The sequence below is a fragment of the Leopardus geoffroyi genome, chromosome A2, assembly GCF_018350155.1.
Source record: "Leopardus geoffroyi isolate Oge1 chromosome A2, O.geoffroyi_Oge1_pat1.0, whole genome shotgun sequence".
NCBI lineage: Eukaryota > Metazoa > Chordata > Mammalia > Carnivora > Felidae > Leopardus > Leopardus geoffroyi.
In genome coordinates, this window is record NC_059331.1 from 158,474,402 (window position 1) to 158,488,246 (window position 13,845).

At 39.2% G+C, this 13,845-nt stretch overlaps 1 protein-coding gene across 12 annotated transcripts in view; it reads right to left on the reverse strand.

Annotated features, from left to right (window-relative positions):
• The window catches only part of TPK1 (thiamin pyrophosphokinase 1), a 359,845-nt gene that overhangs the window by 79,944 nt on the left and 266,056 nt on the right, over positions 1 to 13,845 (reverse strand). The gene's annotated exons all lie outside the window — the stretch shown is intronic.

The window sequence follows — 13,845 nt, forward strand, 5'->3', positions numbered from 1 at the left end:
CCCATAGGGAACGGAGGAGAAGGAGGTCTCCTTGAAAAACTAAGCCGTTGGCATTTATAACCTGGACTCTCCCAATTCTCTGTGGCTTCAGCAGCCAGTGCTCAAACTGAAGAAAGCCTTGAAATCACCTACCCATCCTCATCGTACAGATGAAGAATCCACCTGGAGTCCCAGTTCAGGATCTGAACCCTACTGTCCTGTCCTCTTTCCTCCGCATTGTTAACCCAAGTAAACAAAGCAGACATTTTTCTGCTGCATTTCAAGGGAAACTCAAGGTACAAGCTGTACAGAAAGAAGGTAACTTATGTTATATAATAACCTCCAGGGACTTATTTTGTCAAGGGCTTTTGTCAAGCACTGATGTATCCCTTTTTGGTTGTTTTTAATCTCAAAGCCAGAGGATTGCTACCCTCTCGTGCTAGTTCAGTTCTATTCCCTTCTGTGGGAGAGGAAAGAAAACTACAGGGTAGTTTCCTGATGCATAATTAAGCTTGAGAACTTGCCTCCTCTCTTTGTAAATCGCATCTCGAGTTTCCCTTGAACTACAGCCTCCCCCGCAAAAAAGCCCAAATATTTCTTCACTACACACTTTACTTGGGGTACACAGTTTTACAGAAAAGCTCTTTTAAGTGGGATGCTTCTATTTTAGCCTGCATACTGGACATTTCCCCAGTTTGATCTCCCCTTCTTTTAATTTAAGCCCAGAATTCTCCAAATATTTTCTGCTTTTTCACAGTTTGGCCTCCAAGCAATCTGGAGGACAAAGTGGCAGCTCGCCGCTGAGAAACCTGCAGGCTGTCTAAACCTCCTGCAACCAAGCCATCCTGCCCTTTTTATCACTGTTCTTTCTTTTTCATCCTTGAATCTTCAGACACTCAAAAATTCTGTTTTAACCATTTGTCCTCTTTGTGAATGCTAAATACATTTTTTTTCCACTTGAATCTTTATTACAAGTATCTTGAGAACCATGGTGACTGACATTTGGCTTATAATCACCCCAGAAATCAGAAATCGCAGTGAGCAAAATTACACCTGAATTACCCACCTCTCCAAAGCTGTGTGGCTTATGATCTGTCTTACAGAGTGGAAAGGAGTTGTCTTTGGGGGGGAGGGGCTTGCAACATGATTTTAATTGCCAAGGTGTTAATTTCTATCTCCGATGTCTTTGATGCTGCCCAAACTTAAGGAAAATTTCTTTCATTTAGAGAAAGGATTTTGAGATAGGTTATTTCACAATGTCCAATGCTTTTAAAAACAGATACATAATTCACCAGTGATGGATCCATCCCATGTGCACAGAGGACTAAGTTAGGCAATATGAACTTGGGACAATTCATTTAACATCCTATGACTCAGTTTCCTCATCTATAAAATGGAGATAATATTCTGCATTAACAAGAGGGGTGAGGTGGAGTGTGGAGAAAAGATAGGTGGGAGATGTGAATGTACTACTCACAATGCAAAGTTTGATCATTTGGACACAGTAGAAAATTATACCCAGCGGGCTATTCCCATAGTAGAAGTTTATTCACCCACACCCCTTGATTCTTTCTCTACAACTCATGTAATGACCAAAAGTTATCGCTTTCTTGTCTCCGTATATTAGCTGGATGGTTGAACGCACAGAGCACTCTCTGAATCAGCACAAAAGTGCAACCTGGAGGAGGGGACATAGAAGGGGACTCCCTAGCTTACACTAAAGTCATTCTCATCCATCAACCTGCCCACATAAATACTGGGAAATCAACTCATTTAAAAACTTGGGAGGCAAACCTGAGTTATAATAGTGTTCTTGAATGCAGGTCAGTGAAAAATTGGTCTGCTCACAAATTCCCATTTGTCATATTGCCTACGAATGCACGTTAATTGTTTTCATATTTAAATGCCTAGAATCAACCATAATAAATGTGTGTTGTCAGGTTGTAGGGAGTTTTCTAAAAACAAAACAGGATGATTATGGCATATAGTAAATTATTGTTGGTTCCTTGTGCTCTCAGCAGAATCACAAAAGGGCAAGGCCTTACGAGAAGAAAAATCGTTCATGTCTGGTTCAAATCCTACAACACAGAAAACAGAATTGGAGCTGGGCTAATGAAGGAGGTATCTAATACAAGTTTGTATAGGCCATATGTTATTGGTCTTAAGCATCTGAAAATGTAGTATTTGCTTATAAGTAGAATACTTGAAAATCCTTCTCAGTGACATAGTCTAAATGCTAATTCTGCTCCTCTCTTTGTCCTATTCTCTCCAGAGAAGTAATATCTACTGCTCATCAGCAACACCCCTAACGTTGCCTTCTTCATGAACGCTGGGTACTAGAGCTGCCCACGACTGTCACTTTGCGCAGTGTTTCCTCAGGGCTAATAGTTAGAACATATCAAAAGTTGCAGTTGTGTGGTCTATAAGCCCAGACTGACCAAATCTAGGTGCATACTAAGAAAACTCAAACTTGTAATATCTCACAGTACAAGTATGTGCACATGGCCCAGGTGTGTGTGGGGGCGGGGGGGGGGAGGGAGAAGGGTAGGGATAACGGTGATAGTGGCATAAATAAACCAGTAATGTGATGGAATATGGGTGCTCAGTTAATTAATTAATAAACACCTGCTTGATCTTTAGTGACCTTGAGAGTCTGGAGACTAGTAATATGTGGCTATGTAAGCAAATAAGGAAAAGTCAAGCTTTCTGCCTTTTGCTTTTTTACCATCTTAATCACACATCAGATTGCTGCCTGTTTTTGATGGAACTATCAGTTTCTTATGTAAATACAGCTTCAAAGGCTAATAAAAGGTAAGAAATGTATAAAAGGATAAAAAAATAAACAGGAATATGTCTAATAAGAGACTGCCTACAACCCCACAGCTGGACGGAGCTTTGGCTCTGGTCTATGCAAACCTGACTCATTTCTCGGTTCTCAGGGATCAGAATATATTCTTGGCGAAACCGGACTTCAGCCCTTGGAGAATAAAAACCAGATGGATGGAAAGTGTTACCCTCGTTATCTTTGTGGGCACCAAATAAATCGTGCTCACACAGTCTGCTTTGTTTTTATGTTGTCTTGAGTCCTTATCACAAGTCATCTGAGGCCAGATGAAAGACAGCACTGAAATTCAGCTTCTCAACGGAAATATAAACAGTTCTCATACATTAATTTTCAGAGTAACTGTAAAGATTCAATGATCTAAAAACTGCACTCAGTAAGTATTATTTCAGAAAATTATTTAAATCATTGATTACAGACCTGATATGGGAGGCTGAATAATATCTCCACCACCTCCCCAAACGTCTACACTGCAATCCCTGGAAGCCGTGAATAAATTAATTATATGGCAAGAGGAGTTTTGCAAGATGCGACTAAATCAAAATTTTGAGATGGATTGTCCTAGATCATCCAGGTGGTCCCAGCATAATCACAAATTCCTTAAAAGCAGGAAGTTACAGAGTCAGAGTCGGAGGAAGAGCTGTAACAATGGAAGCAGAGGACAGAGAAAGGGATTTGGTGATGCTATGCGGCTAGCCCTGAAGACTGTGGAAGGAATCACGGGCCAAGGGATACAGCCAGCCTCCAGAAGCTGGAAATGGTAGGAAAAGGATTCTCCACTCAAGCCTCCAGGAGGAAGGCAGCTCTGTCAACACCCTGATTTTCGTTTCTGAAGACCCATGTAGGATCCCAGTCTCCACGACCAGAAGATAAAGGACGCACTACTTTGGGCCACTGGTCGGTGGCAATCATTTGTTACAGTACCAATTTGAATCTGATATACCTGGAAACTTACATCATGAAAACTTTAACAAATATGGTTATTCTTAATCTATCAAACATCACACATTTTAGATTTATCTATCTTTCTATGTATTTAGTTCCCGTGATCAAGCATCAAAATTTCCTGCAGTGAGAGTAGTGAAGGAGATCAGGAGGAGGAAGCTCTATGCCCGGAGTCGAGACACCTGGGTTTTAGGTCAGCTCTAGTTCCAGGAAGCTGTGTGGTTTGTGCAAGTCATTTTGACACCTTAGTTATTTCACAAAATCACAGGTCTCAACAACCAATGACATTATTAGGATACTTTCATCTTGACATTATGGTATAATAATTATTCCAGAATCTAAATAAAAGAGACAGTATTCATACAGTTTGGCTCATACATCATAGAAATTGCCATTTGCTGGTACTTACTATAAAGAATGCATTAAAAAAATCGAGATGTATCAACAAGATTTCTTTTTTTTTTAAATGCATTCTATTAGTAAAGAAAGTAATATTCTGCTATTTCCATAATATAGTCCCAAAGCATAAGAAATTGCTCAGCAAGGCCTAGAGTAATGAAACTGGTAAGTGCTGTTATATTAAAGTTTTACCAAATACTTGGAAATATTCAGTACACTATAAATAGAAATGTAAGGCCTCCTTGAAAAACGTCTGTGAAAATATTTATTTGCGGTTATTATCCTAAATTATATAAATAATATAAATGTAATATTGTAGGTATGGCCATTATAAGAAATAAATCTTTCATCCCTGTATCACACATGTACATTTACATAAATTTGTTAAAGAACTTTTTTATTTCTGAGTTTTGAAAAGATTCTTAGTGGAAAATTATTAATGAAGAAAAATCAATACTGGAATTTATAGCTAGCACTTTCCATTTATAAATAAAAATGGGCTATGAAAACATTAATGACTTTTCTAAATTAATCATTAAAGGCACAGAGATTGAACGTCATCGATGGCTCACTGAACACAGAAGGCGGAAAGATTTCTCCTATCCATGTGTAGAGATGGTGCTTTTTGTTTATTTTTATTTATTTTTATTTTACTATTGTTTTTTCAACATATACTTCATTGTCAAGGTGGCTAACGTACAGCGTATACAGTGTGCTCTTGGTTTGAGGGTACATTCCCATGATTCATTGCTTATATACAACATCCAGTGTTCATTCCAACAAGTGCCCTCCTCGGTTGCATTTCTACACACCAATAATGAAGCAACAGAAAGAGAAATCAAGAAATCAATCCCATTTACAATTGTACCAAGAACCATAAAATACCTAGGAATAAACCTAACCAAAGATGTGTAAGATCTGTAAGCTGAAAACTATAGAAAACTTACGAAGGAAATTGAAGAGGACACAAAGAAATGGAAAAACATTCCATGCTAATGGATCGGAAGAACAAATATTGTTAAAATGTCAGTATTGCCCAAAGCACTCTACACATTCAATGCAATCCCAGTCAAAACTGCACCAGCATTCTTCTCAAAGCTAAAACGATCTTAAAATTGGTATGGAACCACAAAACACCCCGAATAGACAAAGTTATGTCAAAAAAGAAAACAAAAGCGGAAGGCATCACAATCCCAGACTTTAGGCTCTACTACAGAGATAAGTGGTTTTTAAAATAACTTTTTTTAATACATAATTTTCATGTAAATGCAACTTCTTCCCCATAAAGCTGTGCTTGCCTCAATGTTCAGTGGTCTATACTCTTTAGAAAGGCCAGCCAGCCACTGCTGTTTATTAATTAGAAACAAGATGGCTCTGTAGGTCTCCTTCTCTCCCCCCTCCCCTCTTTGTGGCAGTGAGCACACAAATAAAAGAAGGCAAAGGATCAGAACACAGGCCAGGTATCTCCTGCAACTAGAGTCCCCTCTATGCTGTGTCCTCCCCAAATCTGCATCCTGCCTGCTAGACCTACTTTCCTTTTGTCTTGCCTTTGTTGCCCTGGTTGACTTCCCTAGTGTTTCCCTCTTGAATGCCTGGATTTTAAGAGTATCTGTCAGTACAGAAGAATGAACCTGGACCACTTTCTTACACCATACCAAAAATAAACTCAAGATGGATGAAAGACCTAAATACAAGACAGGAAGTCATCAAAATCCTAGAGGAGAAAACAGGCAACAACCTCTCTGACCTCAACCTCAGCAACTTCTTACGTGATATGTCTCCAGAGGTAAGGGAAACAAAAGCGAAAAGAAACTATTGGGACCTCATCAAGATAAAAAGTTCCTGCACAGTGAAGGAAACAATCAGCAAAACTAAAAGTCAACGACGGAATGGGAGAAGATATTTGCAAACGACATATTAGATAAAGACTTAGTATCCAAAATCTATAAAGAATTTACCAGAGTCAACACCCAAAAAAACAAATAATCCAGTGAAGAAATGGGCAAAAGACATGAATAGACACTTTTCCAAAGAAGACATCCAGATGGCTAACAGACACATGAAAAAATGCTCAACATCACTCATCATCAGGGAAATACAAATCAAAACCATGATGAGATACCACCTCACACCTGTCAGAATGGCTAACATTAACAACTCGGGCAACAACAGATGTTGGTGAGGATGCAGAGAAAGAGGATCTCTTTTGCATTGCTGGTGGGAAGCAAGCTGGTACAGCCACTCTGGAAAACATATGGAGGTTCCTCAAAAAATTAAAAATGGAACTACCCTATGACCCAGCAATTGCACTAGTAGGTATTTATCCAAAGGATACAGGAGTGCTGTTTTGAAGGGGCACAAGCACCCCAATGTTTATAGCAGCACTATCAACAATAGCCAAAGTATGGAAAGAGCCCAAATGTCCATCAACTAAAGAATGTCTAAAGAAGATGTGGTATATTGGGGCGCCTGGGTGGCGCAGTCGGTTAAGCGTCCGACTTCAGCCAGGTCACGATCTCGCGGTCCGTGAGTTCGAGCCCCGCGTCAGGCTCTGGGCTGATGGCTCAGAGCCTGGAGCCTGTTTCCGATTCTGTGTCTCCCTCTCTCTCTGCCCCTCCCCCGTTCATGCTCTATCTCTCTCTGTCCCAAAAATAAATAAACGTTGAAAAAAAAAAATTAAAAAAAAAAAAAAAAAAAAAGATGTGGTATATACATACAATGGAATATTAGCGATTAAAAAGAATGAAATCTTGCCATTTGCAACATTGTGGATGGAACCAGAGTGTATTATGCTAAGCAAAATAAGTCAGTCACAGAAAAACAAACACCCTATGATTTCACTAAGAAACAAAACAGACGAACATAAGGGAAGGGAAGCAAAAATATGATAAAAACAGGGAGGGGGAACAACATAAGGTACTGTTAAATATAGAGAACAAACAGAGGGTTGCTGGAGGGGTTGTGGGAGGGTGGATGGGCTAAATGGGCAAGGGACAGCAAGAAGAACACTTGTTGGGGTGCCTGGGTGGCTTATTTGGTTGGGCGTCTGACTTCGGCTCAGGTCATGATCTTACAGTTCATGGGTTTGAGCCTCGCATCTGGCTCTGTGCTGACAGCTCAGAACCTAGAGCCTGCTTTGGATTCTGTCTCCCTCTCTCTCTGCCCCTCCCCCACTCATGTTCTATGTCTGTGTCTCAAAAATAAATAAACGTTAAAAATTAAAACAAAAAGGACACTTATTGGGATGAGCACTGCATGTTAAATGTAAGTGACAAATCACTAAATTTAATCCTGAAATTTTTACACTGTATGTTAACTAACTTGGATTTAAATTTAAAAAAGAAAACTGTACTTGAATAATGAAAAAGAAAACAAATGGCAAAATGAAAAAAAAAAAAGGGTAGATGTTAGTATTATCCTGATACCAAAACAAGTCAAAGACATCACAAGAAAAAAAAAAATCCACAAAACAATGTATTTTAGTTTATGGATGCAAAAATCATCAACAAAAAAGAAAACTATGAACCAACAGTATATAAAAAGAATTATAAGTCATGACCCAGTGAGACTGATTCCCAAGGATGCAAGTTTGGTTTCATATCCATAATCCAGTTAATGTAATAATATATCAATAGAATTAAACACAAAAATCACATAATCATCTCAACAGACAAGATTTAAACAAGCACAGCCCACACTATTTCATGATAAAAACACTCAACAAACTACGAACAGAATAAAATTTCCTCAATCTGATACAAGACATCTACCAAAAACCAATGGTTGGTGTCATATGTATGGTGAAAGACTGGATGCTTCCCACCTAAGATCAAGATCAGGACAAGGAGGTCCACTTTCGCTGCTATCAGTATTATTTGAATAGTTAATATTGTACCATCGGTTCTAGCAAAAACAACTTGGCAAGGACAGGAAATAAAAGAATCCAAATTAGAAAAGAAGTAAAATTACCTCTATTTATAGAGGACATGTTTGGATACATAGAACATCCTAAGAAATCGTCTAAGATACCATGAGTACTCATAAATGAGTTCGGCAAGGTTACACAAGGTCAATTGATACAAAAAATCAACTGTCTTTCTATAACTTGTACCGAACGATCCAAAAATGAAATTAAGAAGAGAATTTCATCCACTATAGGATTAAAACAATACAATATTTAGTAATAAATTTAATAAGTACAAAACTTGCAGGAAGAAAACAGCAAGACTTTGTTGAAAGAAATTAAACATCTAAATGAAAGTACCCTAGGTTCATGGATTGGAGGACTTAACATTATTATAAAATGGATTTACTTCTCAAACTGATCCGCCGAATCAACACAATCCTAATCAGAATCCTAGCTGACATCTTAGAAGTCAATAAATTAAACAAATTATATAAACAAATTACGTCTATGCATATAATTTGATAATTAAGTTCTATGCTATTTGATCTGCCATATTTTATCAGTTCTAACATGTACATTTCCCCCTCATCTCTGCAGTTATAATTAGTATTTTTTTTCCTTAGTGAACAGAAAATAATAATGCATCCCACAATTGATGGCATCTTAAATGTGATGAAATACAGTCATTTCACCTATTTGTACACTTAAGAAAATGGTTTGGGAGTGGAAAACTTTCACTAACAGCTTCCTTGTGGCGGCGGGCAGGGGGGGGGGGAACTGAGGCAAAAAAAAAAAGCCATCCTTATTATCATGTTTGTTCTCTAATGCACATGTTTTATGTAAAAATTTTAACAGTATCTTTAATTCAAAGTAGGTCACTGGTTATCAAAGAATTAATAAGATATGAAAGATACTGTCCTTGAATCAGATAGGAAACACTGAAGTCCCAGTTTCAGGGTGCCCTTTTTTAAGCACCAGATTGGAAAAGCAATAGTTAATAACAAAGACACCAAAAAACGTAAAACGCTTCACGTTAGTGGCACTAACTCACAGCAGGACCTCTGTGTTAACAACCCCCAAACTTCCCTCTCTAGCACAGACCTCTCTCCTGCATGCCAGACTTGTGATCCTAACTGAGGGGAATCACTCTGAGTCATAATGGGGTGAGAATTAAGGGTGTTTCTCACTGAAACTCCATCATTACCGCGTGAAAAATCTTTTCAAATGGGGTTCTCTTACTTTTTTTCTTTCAAAAATATTTTACTAGGGTTAGATTCTCGTCTCTTTCAGTCAGTGCTATGAAATTCTTTCATTCTGCCATTTATTTCCGTACTTTGAAAAAACATATAAAAGAAGGAACAATGACGGCATAATTTCACAATCTGTGAGTGTTATAAACAAGAGGGCTGGGCGAATGGAGGGCAATTCCATCTGATATTTTCTTAGGCCAAAGTGTAGAGGAGTTAAAAGGTCTGTCCTGGAGAATTAAAATTCTTCTTAATCCTTTCCATTTCTTGCTCCTACCTCCTGCCTTCCCCTGTACATGTGCCTTCCTCTGGTTTTCTTCTCTTTATCCCAAATTTGTTTTAGTGCTTTCTTTTTAACATCAACTTATCTTATATGGAGTCTTTCATATACTAATTGGAAGCAAGGAAAAATAGCATACATGACCTGATTTCAAATTTTTAGTGCACCCATCCCTAATGATGTGAATTTGGGCAAATCACTGCCTAGAGCTTGGAACTACCATGTCCTTATCTGAAAAACGGGGACATGTGAAAAATTTTCACAGTCCATGAACCAATTATCAGAGCTGGGGAAAATTAACTAGAACCCAAGATAGGTCACACTTACACATGTGGTGGTAAAACTGTAGGACGTCAAAGAAAAACATAAGGTCCAAAGGACAGAGCTGAGAACGTTATATACGAATGAGAATCAGTTTGCTTAACTGCGGATTCATCAGTCGCAGTAAGAGAAACCCCTAAGAGTATGGCCCAAAGAAAGTGAAAATAAGATTTTATTATATGAATAGCTAAACTGTTCATCAAGATGGCAGACGAAGAGAAGCCATTTTTTTGACAGAAGAGCAGACTCCCACGCATTCTCTTCTTCCTCACTGACAGAACCGTGGTTTCACTCGGGATCCCTATGTTTTTAGAGGCAAAACTGTACATCCCAGCCTCTTTTGCAGCTAGGGTGGCTGTTTGATACTTCTGGCCATTGAGGCAAAAGACTGGATGCAGGAAGAACTTCTGGAAATGGTGGAATCCCTGAAGCCTGGTTTTCTTGCCATGTGTGCTAGCCCATCCTCCTGTCTTCCCTTCCCTCTCTCCTGAGGCTGACGAGGGACCACAGCGGCTGGAGCTACAACAGACACCTTAGGATCTGGAGGCAAAGGCTGAGGAAACCACAGAAGCCATGCCCTGTAACTGCTTGGCTCTGGACTTTGTTACATGGGGGGAAAGGAACAGGCCTTTTTAAAGCTACTACTTCAGCCAATCAGAACTGAACACATTCTTATTGCTTACAGAGCAAAGAAGAAAGAAAACTTCATTACCACCCAAAATATGACTGTCCAGGGGAGCCTGGGTGGCTCAGTTGGTTAAGCGTCCCAGCTTTGGCTCAGGTCATGATCTCAAGGTTCATAAGTTCAAGGCCTATGTGCTGACAGCTCAGAGCCTGGAGCCTGCTTTGGATTCTGCGTCTCTGTCTCTCAGCCCCTCCCCCCACTCTGTCTATGCCTGTCTCTCAAAAATAATAAACATTAAAAAAAATTTTTTTAATGACTGTCTATAGAAAGCCTTAGTGAATCTATACTCACATGTTTTAAAAACAATAAAAGCATTCAGCAATAAATTGATAACAATATACTAAAAGTCAATTGTATGTCTATGTACTACCAAGGAACTCAGAAATTTAATTTTTTAAAAGGTATAATTTACAATAGCAACACAAAATATATGGTTCCTAGAAATAAATCTTATATGAGATGTACAGGATTTTATGGACAAATTTTTATTTTTATTTTTATTTATTTATTTATTTTTCAACGTTTATTTATTTTTTGGGACAGAGAGAGACAGAGCATGAACGGGGGAGGGGCAGAGAGAGAGGGAGACACAGAATCGGAAACAGGCTCCAGGCTCCGAGCCATCAGCCCAGAGCCTGACGCGGGGCTCGAACTCACGGACCGCGAGATCGTGACCTGGCTGAAGTCGGACGCTTAACCGACTGCGCCACCCAGGCGCCCCATGGACAAATTTTTAAATTATTGAAAGCAATTAAAAAGTTCTAAAAGAGAGATATATTATGTTTATGGAGAGGATGACTCAATTACACATAGGAATTTTCTTCCCCAATTGTTGTTTTCTCGCAATTAATCTACACATGAAAAATGATTCCAATAAAACATACAATGGGATTGTGTGTGTGTGACACCTGTCAAGCTAATGCTAACATTTATGAAGATGAAAAAGCCAGGAGTAACTACAGAAAGATGCTTTCCCTCAGCGGTAACCAGAGACCGTAATGAAATATCACCGACATGCATCAGACTGGCAAAAATGCTGAAATGTGACAACACTGAGAATCGCGTGAGGATCCAGAGTGTGGGAACCCTTGCGTTCTCCTGGATGAGCGCACGGTGGCTTTCCCACTGTCACTGTCAGAGCAGTGTGGAACACTTAGGAAAAGTGAAGGCGCTCAGGTCCAGGATGCAGCTGTTTTACTCCTGAGCGTGCACAGCCTAGAGAAAACTCTGGTCCCAGAACCATGTTCCACAATGTTCCCAGCACACTGCTAGGAAATAAAATACTGTCCTACAGACAGGCAACTTCAGAGACAGTTAAGTTTCACTTCTAGGTGACTGGTACAAAGGCATCTTTCACACTCGTTTTAAAGACAGAGTGTGATGAGAGATATTGCAAATCGAAACAGGGAAATCGGGATGAGTTTCAGAACTTGTGACATCATATTTTAGAGCGGGTAAAGCCTGGGAGAGAGCCAGTCTCCAGACCACATGAGGGAGACATCAATCGGTTTCCTTAGGAGGACTTGCGTCCTCTCCTTGACCTAAGAAGTGATCAGCACCTGACTTGAGTTACTGCACCTCCTTTCTCTTCCCCCGGCCAGGCCACACTGTCACTTCGTGGGTGTGACCGACAAGTTGACACTGACCTCAGGCCTCACCTTTCCCAGTGACACCGAGTAAAGCAGAGGCCCTGTCCTCTCGGTGACAGAAATCTTGACACTGCTCTTCCAGTCACCACTGTGTCATTTCCCAGCTGGTATTACTACTTTTTGATGAAGTAATATTACCTGTCACAAGACCCCATTAGCTAGCACTTTCACCACAGAGAACTGATGAAGCGGGTTTTGTCTCAATTTTCTTGTTTTGCATACTCCATTAAGTTGCTATTTCCATATTTTACATAAAAATTCTAGACGAAAAAAATAATTATTTCAAAAGTTAGTGCCATCCGTACACATATAAGTAAGTAATAATACAGAGCGTTTCTGCAGGATTGGAACATTATCATGGATAAAAAGATTAAAAGCCACGTCATGCCCAAGGTCCCCTTCCCAGAGTCAACTTCATTTTACAGAATTAGGGAGTGCTTATTACTGTGGGACAGCCAGGTCACAGGATGTTCTCAGGAGCCCGGAAGAATCGACTGTCACCCTCTGTGTCCGTCAACCAGCCCTGAAAAGGGAGCTCACTGCCAGATCCAGAAGGACCTCACCAGTATCTAGACTCGGTCCTGGGAAAGAACGGAACTCTAAAAAGTGTAATTGGTTTAGGTTGCAGATGTTTTCACAGAAAGTTTCTAATGGGAACTCATGTCAGTTTTAGCTAAACAGCTTCAAAGCCCGTCACTGATTTCCCTGCACCAGAGCGGATCTCACTATCCTTTCAAATTCTGATGAGCTCTCCAGACATTTGCCTCAAAATATCTCTCGTTTTTCCTAATTGTTTCAGCAGTGGCTCACAGAAAAGGCTTTTAAAATATCTTTTTATCTTCAAATTATTTACTTCTTGAAATATTTGTTTCCTTGTGGGAACCTAAGAGTTATACATGTTCTAAAAGAACATGGCTCCGTACTTTGGTTTTTACAACCTTAGAGGTACTGGTCAATCAGGAGACAATCCCTTTGACATTCAACCAAAGCTCTTTGATTAAACTGCCGTTATTCTTAAAGAGACTGGAGTTACTCGTTTCACAAGCCTGACAGTTTATTGTGGAATCAGCCTTTAATTCATGAAAAGATACACCTCATTTTTTGTTCCTTTCAAATCAGACACTTCAGTATAATTTGGACTTATTACAGTTAATAAGTACTGGGAAACACTTTAAAACTTAGTAAGAGCAGCTAATCTTACAAAACCTCAGAGGTTTGATTATGAAGAGAATTTACTACTTTGGTCAGAATTCCTGCTTATCTGGAAAAGTAAAGGGGGTTTCAACAGCACAAAATCATGAAGAAGGTTTCGCAAACAATTCTTAGATTCGGCACTAGAAGTAGAATCCATAAGAGGAAAAAAAAAATCAGACGTCATCAGAATTAAGTTAATGAATTTAGTTAATTAAATTTCAGGCACTGAAGAGATTAGTCAAAGACTCTGAGAAAATATTTGTGAGTCATGAATCTGATGAAGGACTTGTATCTGGAATATATAAAGAAATCTTACAACTCAACCAAAAAACCAAAATAACGCAATTAAAATACGAGCATGAGATCTGAAGACATTCCTCCAAAATATACAAGTGGC